The sequence below is a fragment of the Berghia stephanieae genome, chromosome 2 (assembly GCF_034508935.2).
Source record: "Berghia stephanieae isolate SIO BIC M18660-M18661 chromosome 2, UCSD_Bste_1.3, whole genome shotgun sequence".
Taxonomy (NCBI): domain Eukaryota; kingdom Metazoa; phylum Mollusca; class Gastropoda; order Nudibranchia; family Aeolidiidae; genus Berghia; species Berghia stephanieae.
The window spans coordinates 54,214,431-54,222,703 of NC_088361.1; the positions used below are offsets into that span (position 1 = coordinate 54,214,431).

General features: G+C 36.5%; 1 protein-coding gene across 1 annotated transcript in view; it reads left to right on the top strand.

The window, feature by feature from the left end:
* The first annotated feature begins 1,748 nt into the window (after positions 1-1,748).
* LOC144965160 (neuronal acetylcholine receptor subunit alpha-10-like) overlaps positions 1,749-8,273 on the top strand; it is a 121,754-nt gene continuing 115,229 nt past the window's right edge. The window contains exon 1 of the mRNA XM_078900193.1: positions 1,749-1,850. The gene's annotated coding sequence lies outside the window, so the exon portion shown is untranslated. The remainder of the gene's footprint in view (positions 1,851-8,273) is intronic.

The window sequence follows — 8,273 nt, forward strand, 5'->3', positions numbered from 1 at the left end:
ATTATTACAAAGAATACGTGAGATAAAAAGGTGAGTACCGAAGTCAAGTATCGAACTGCATCACAGAATCTGCAAGAGAGACTATTCCATCTGTCAAAAAGCACGAACCAAAACAAAAATGGATGAATGACAATATCTTGGAAATGATGGATGAAAGAAGAAAACTACGTAGACCGTAACAGAAATCAATGTAAAGAAGATAGGCGTCTAATAAGAGTATAAAACAAGAGTTTAAGAGAGCAAACGAAGATTGCATTGAAAATGAATGCCATATAATTGAACGACTAAAGCAATATAACACCAAACAATTCTACCAGTCAGTACAAGATCTAAGTGGAAAACGACCAACCATGTCAAGAAAATGCGTTAAAGATGCAAACGGTAATAATATTATACTTATCGACAACAACGCAATTTTAAAACTTTGGGCAATGTACATAGATAATCTTTACGCGGATGACAAAAGAGGCGCGTCCTTGGATAAAGAAACCTCTACTGTGAACACGGGTCTCTAGATTATGTGAGAAGTGGAAGTTGTTTGCAAAGAGACGAACAAGGAAAAGCGTAAGGCCAGGATAGTTTCTCAAAAGAAGTGATTAATGCCCTTTATAGACTTTCTGACTAAAGCCTTTAACATCATTTTGTAAGAAAGGTGTCCTGCCTAATGTTTTAAGACAGTCAGTATTCATTATCATTCTCCCCCAAAAAACAAGGAACTATTGATTGTGACCAACACAGAACAATCAGCATAATGAGCCAGGTCAAGAAGATTATATTAAGGATACTTGTGAAAAGAACGAGGGGTAAGATCTCTCCAGAGATAAGTGATGAGCAATTTGGTTTTGTTAAAGAAAAGGTCTAGAGGTACTTAAATGAATCAATAATATGTATAATAAAATAAAGGGAGTAAAATGACTTATAAAAGATACAAAACAAAGTAAGAAGAAAAGAAAATATGTTATTATATATATTACATTGTGATTATAGTTAAAACATAGGTAAAAATGTGTGCACTTGTGTTTGCGTGTGTGTGTTTGCGTGTGTGTGTGTGTGTTTGTGTGTGTGCAAGGGAAGGAGAAAGAGAGAGAGTAAGAGAGACACAGAGAGAGAGTGAGAGAGAGAGAGAGACAGAAAGAGAGAGCGACAATGAGATGAAGTGTGTTATTATTGATCCCTCACGTACCCTGTTAAGAGATATATTTTTTAAATATATCGAGTATATCGAGGGGGCCAGAGAAGAGAGAAAGAGAGAGCTCAGAAAAAGTTTACGTTATTTTGACTATATTGTTACCTATGTGCCTATCTCTTTTACCCAGTTAGGTCAACCTAGATTTGTTTTTTAGTTTATCTCTTTCCTTTATTATAAATATAACTTTGAAACACAATCTTCCACTTTCGTCCTCTATCTCTCTCTCTCTCTCTCTCTCTCTCTCTCTCTCTCTCTCTCTCTCTCTCTCTCTCTCTCTCTCTCTCTTTCTCTCTCTCTCTCTCTTCTCAAACCCCCCCCCCCCCGCCCTCGGGCGAGAACAGGATCAACCATCACAGGTTAAGGGTCAGGTCGACTGCAAACCCCTAGCGATAATCCTCTAAATTCCTACTGAACGCTAACAGCATTTGTTAGAGAAGGGCGCCATTGATCCGGTCTCTAAGCTGGTTCCGCTTCCGATGTTATTTGCCTCTCGCGATGTTGGATGGATCTCCACTTAACTTGTATTGCGCGTGCTTTTCTTTCTGGACTTGTGAATGAGTGGCGAGTCGGTGAGCGGATCTCGCACGAACACTCGCATTATTCTCGAGTTTCTGATGTGTTTTATCCTGGATGTTGTGAGTGATTGAGTATCATCGATTGAGTAGGTGGTTATGAATAATCAACGGTTCCTTACATAGTTTATTTATTTACAAATTTCAATTATCTTAATTATGTCTGATTAATGTATGTTTGATGTTAATTACTTAAAAACACTGAGTTACATGTGCCTCGATATCATGAATGTGCTTAAGTAATGCCTGTCATCAAAAGCATTGATGATTATAAAATGAATGAAGTTGACGTAACTTACTTAGGTCTTTGTTATAGTTTCTAGACCACCAGAGTGGTGATTAGATCTATCTAAATTCTCAAAAATTGATTATAACTTTTGAAGGTTATGCTTCGTTTTGTGTGTTAAAGTGGGCAGAACTGATGAAGATTTTACTTATCCGCACACCATCAATATAATCATCTTTAACTATTTTGGACATTACTTCCTTTAATGAAAATGATACCTGCATTTCAGTTGTTCATATTTCCAGATAAAATTCTATTTCTACATTGTTCTCTTTTCATAAACCTGTCAATAAATCCCAATGTATTCATCAATATATCGAACTATTTATTTACCTAATCATCCATCTTTCTATCCACGAATCTATCTATCGAGCAATTTATTGAATCATTCAATAAATATTGCTTTCATCTAGCTATCTGAACAGCTACAGATTATCTGTCTATCTACTTATATATACACACACACACATATATATATATATATATATATATATATATATATATATATATATATATATATATATATATATATATATATATATACGTTTCGTCCTGGATTTCCTATATATAATATATATTTATATTTGATAAATTCATAAATCATTCCGAATTTATATCGATTGTCATTCATTCAGTTAACTCATCCACATGTATTCTCTTTTATGTAAACATGGAATTTTTAAAGAGCTTATAATACACTCCGGGAAGCTAATTAGTCTGTCTAAATTTTGTACAAGTGCTGATCTGAAAATCTACATTTTTCAGAATGTTTTATGTCGTTCTTTTAAGCCCTCCGTCTATTTTTAATCTATTTGAATCTCAAAATAGTAAATATTCATTTTATAACGAGCAAAATTACCATAAAGAACATATGAAAGTTTTGATTAGACCTCATTGAGGGAATGCATCCACATCGTTAAGCAATAGAAGAAGCCAAATAAAATCTTCCTTAGTAAAAAAAACAAAAAGGTTTAGGCAATAATGTTTCTAGCGACGTGTATTTATTTGCAGGTCTGATAAACTACATTGACATGGGCTCTTCGGTAGAATGGAAAGACTCTCAAACCAAGGCATCTCATCTCATGTAGTTCCATATCTGAAGCAGACGTCGGAGGTCATCTTCCGCCAAGCTGATCTATCTCTTGCCAATTCTATTAAAGCAGCGCCACCTTTCTCAGCTTCATCTGTCCAAGTTCTTATCCCTTTCAAATACGTTATTCTTTGTCTTCCTCTTATTCTTTTTCCATTCATCTTTCCAGTCAAGGCGAGTATTTCCAAACCAGGGTGGCGGATAATGTGTCCTAAAAATTCCATTTGGCGTTTGATGATTTTTGTTATCAGTGATCTTTTTCTGTTTGCCATTTCTAAAATTTCTTCATTTCTTTTCCTTTCCATCCATGACACCCTCATCATTCTTCTGTAAAACCACATTTCCACTGCCTCCAGTCTTTTAACCATGGTCTTGTTTATGGTCCAGCTCTCACAACCATATAGCAGCACAGACAGTACATAGCAATCCAGGACTTTGATTTTTGTTTTCATGCTAATATTCCTGTTTTTCATAATTGTATGCAGCTGGTTGAATGCATTCTTCGCCATACCTATTCTTTTCTTTATTTCACAATCTGATTTTCCATTGGATGTTACATTGAAGCCTAAATATTTGAAACATTCAACTTGTTGTATTGTTTGTCCTCTGCTTGTTATTACACAGGCTGGTGGGTTATTATTTTTAGATACCGTCATACATTCTGTTTTAGATATATTCAGTTCCAGTCCCATATTTTCACTACTCCTGACTACAACATCCAGTAATTCTTGTAGTTCATGTTCAGATTCTGCCAGTAGAACCGTATCATCTGCATACCTCAGATTTGTTACATTCTTTCCTCCAATACACACCCCCTTCTTATGTTCGATATCTCTTAATATCATTTCACTATAGAGGTTGAATAAATCTGGAGACAAAACACACCCCTGCCTAACTCCTCTTCTAATAGGTGTAAAACTGCTTAGTTCGTTGTCAACACGCATTGCTGCTTCTTGTTCCCAGTACAAATTCCGTAATATTCTTAAATCTTTACCATCAATGTCCAAGGATGATAGAATTTTGAATAGTTTTTCGTGTTGTACTTTATCAAAGGCTTTTGAATAGTCGATGAAACACATATACAGATCTTTATTTACTTCAATACATCTTTCCATCAGCATTGATAATGTGAATATTCCATTTCTGGTACCCTTGTCCTCAACAAAACCAAATTGCATCTCCCCAATTTCAGGTCGTATTTTATTTCTTATTCTTAGTAAAATTATCTTCAAAAGAATTTTTGTGAGGTGGCTCATTAGGCTAATAGTTCTGTGTTGTTCACAATCAACTGCCCCTGGCTTTTTTGGTAGTGCTATAAAAATGGATCGTTTCATATCAGTTGGCATTTTTCCTGTGTCATACACTTGATTTAGAAGGTTTGTGATGAATTCAATCCCCCATTCACCCAGGCCAGTCAAGGCTTCAATTGTTATGGCATCAGGTCCTGCAGCTTTTCCATTTTTCATGCTTTTCATGACGTTCCTAACTTCATCTTTCATTATAGAAGGCCCTTCCAGTTCTTTTATCATAGGCATTTCTCCTCGATTATCAAAAAAAAAGTTCTTCAATATATTCTGACCATCTGTTTAGAATGCAGTCTTTGTCCATGATGGTGTTTCCACGCTTGTCTTTGATGCATCCACTTTTAGCACCTGATTTAGTTTTGTTTGTCACTTCTTTGATTTTCTGATGGAAGAATTTGCCATTTTTTTCTTTGCAGGACATTATATAGTGACATTGTTCATTTATCCAGTCTTCTTTAGCTTCGTTGCATTTTCTTTTTATCTGCCTGTTCAGAGTCTTGTATTTTTCTTCCTGATTTTTGGCCTTTCTTCTCTCATTCATTAATTCTAATATCTCTGGAGTAATCCATTTCTTCTTCTGCAACTTAAGTGTGGTTGGAACATTTTCTTCTAATGATGCAGCAACACTGTCTTTAAACTGCTCATATTTCTCTTCTATATCTGTTAGTTCTCCAAGCACTTCAAACTTGTTTCTTACTGATAGTTCAAATTTTTCTTGTATCTTCTGTTCCTCCCGGAGAATGTCTAGTTGGTATTTAGGTTTAGCCTTTGCTCTTTTGCAGATTTTCAATTTAACTCGTATGGGGCATAGCACAGGTATATGATCGCTGTTACAGTCAGCCCCCGGCATAGATTTGGCATACAAAACCGAGTTTCGGAAACGTTTGCTGATGACTATGTAATCTATTTGGTTTCTCACTCCATCTCCAGGACTTTTCCATGTCCACTTCCTTCTATTGTGGTTTGTTGACCAAGTATTTGTGATTGTCAGATCATGTTGACGGCACCATTGAATAAGACGATCACCTCTGTCATTTTTGTCTCCCAGACCATGTGGGCCCACAATATCTTCTATTCTTTCTCGGCCCACCTTGGCATTAAAATCGCCCATGATGAGTTTTATGTCTGAAGACTTAAACTGATGCATTGCTTTATCTATTTGTTGATAGAAATTTTCCACTTCTTCATCATCGTGACTGGTGGTTGGGGCGTATATTTGTAAAATATCAAAATCAAAAGGTTTTGCTTGTAGTTTGATTGCCATTACTCTGTCTGATATGGGCCAGAATCCTTTGACTGCTCGCGCCGTTTTATTATCTAGTATAATTCCAACTCCCCTTTGGTGTTCTCCTCCTCCTGAGTATATAATTTTACAGTCATCATAATTAAGTTCTCCTGCTCCTTTCCATCTAACTTCTGATAATCCTAAAACATTGATATTCAATCTCTTCATTTCCATAACTACATTTGCTAATTTTCCTTTCTGGTACAGACTTCTTACATTCCATGTTGCTGTTCGTAATGTTTGGTGGTGCACAGTAGCTGGATGACGGTCGAGAGTCACCTGTTCACCTGCATGACTATCTCTACCGGACGAGGCTGTAATCGAGTTGCTCGAAAAACATCCATTGACGTCGTTGACTAGATTCGCTTGGACGGACATCATGACGATCTTGGGATGATACGTCAGTGGTTTCCCGTTGCCTTCTGACGGATTTTTATCTGGTTTACTCCATAGCCTTTTGACCTCCCGGTCATAACCCACAAGGCAGTGGGAGCATTTGGCAGGTTTTAAGGCGCCTCCCATTCACCTTGATAGTCCCTTCATAGAGTATATGAGGCATTTTGTATGTGTAGCTGTGCTGCCAGACTACCCAACCTCACTCTCCACGACTATCGCCAGTTGGTCCGCGGCTTTACAGCTAACCTATAGATCAGGATCTGTAGGCCGTTCCACGATCCGCCACCTGTGGACGCGCTGGGTTGGGGATGGTCGCCCCAGCTGTACCCAGAACCAAGGCATAATATTGGCTATTACTATAATGTTAAATCAAACTCATAATTTCGTTCCGTAATCAGATCTGTAAATATGTGATCATAGCTCTATCTATATTTAACCTTCGAAATTGTGATTGTTTTTATGTCAAAATGCAGATAACATCTTTTTCAAATTATATAATTATAAACAACCATCATACTATCATCGTGCCTATATTCTGGCATCGAATATACCAACTACTATGATCAAATTTTTGTCTTAAAATACAAAGACATTAATAAAACAATCTGGCAACCCACTCTTAGTTCAGCAGCATAAAAAAATGAAAGTTAAAAAGTCAAGCAATAAATAAAAATATATATGAACTCATTTCACTAGCAAACGGAAAGTGTCAAATTATTTTCCTACTCCCTTTGTCCACCCAATTAGTGACTGAATAGTGTGATTTGTTAGCTCTGGCGGAAAGTATATTATTGCGATAGACTTGTGTCCTATATTATAGTAGGAAAGAAAGACCCTCTAATTATAGTTGTACACCTGTATGGGTTTTGGCTCTTTGATCATTACGACTCTGATTTAAGGACTACTTTTTACTCGAATGTTGTGGCTAATGTCAGGCTGTTGACCTTATTTGACTGGGGGTGAAAACGGTAAATTTAGAGTAGACGAGAGAATTTTATGGGTAAAACAAAATCGTTTCATCGACAAATCACTAATCGACTCTCTACTACTATCTCTCTTTCTCACTGTCTATCTTTTTCTCTTTCTTTCTTTCTCTCTTATTCTCTCTCTTTTTCTCTCTCTCTCTCTCTCTCTCTCTCTCTCTCTCTCTCTCTCTCCATCTCTCTCTCTCTCTCTCTCTCTCTCTCTCTATATATATATATATATATATATATATATATATATATATATCTGTCTCTCTCTGATGATGATGATGATGATGATGATGATGATGATGATGATGATGATGATGATGATGATGATGATGATGATGACGACGACGGCGAGGACGATGATGGCGATGATTATGATGATGATGATGATGATGGTGATGTTGATGATGATGATGATGATGATGATGATGATGATGATGATGATGATGATGATGATGACGGTGATGACGGTGATAACGGAGGGGGTGACGATGACGACTACGTCCAAAACTACGACGATCTTTTGTTATCAGAATTTCGCCCAATTCCGGTCGATAGACTAGAGCGAATATTTAGAAATCGCGTGCAGTCGGGGGAAATAGCTAAGGAAAATAATTCCATTTGACAACAAACTCGTTATCTCCGTTTCATGTTTGACACATCGTAATGTCAAAATAACGACGCCCTTCATTGAGCTAATGTCAATTTAACACTGGCTTCACGTCATTAATTTAAATGTTTTTGGGTCGCCTGTTTCTTGCACTGAAATTCTAGAATGTTTTGAGAAATAATATGCAGGTTTAAAATGTATGAAGAAACTCTAAAGATCTCCTCTAAGATCGTTATAACTATTTCTTGTCCAATAAATACGTTTTTAACTGATGGATTCGGGTTCCTCTTTTGTTGATGACCATTGATAAAGGAACAACGATGTAACGTGACATATTTTGATGGCAACATTGCATGTTGGCCTATTATCATATCGCGTAACGCTAAATAATTAATTACGTAATACTGTCATTCCCTATTTTAGCCAAACAAGACAAACGACAAGATAAATTTACAAAAGTGCCCACAAGAATGGCAACGCAATAAAAAAATCCCATAAATGAAGAGGAGATGAAGCCCCAGGTTTGAGAGTTTCTGACAAAGATAAAGGTCATTTTAACCAATCGGTATT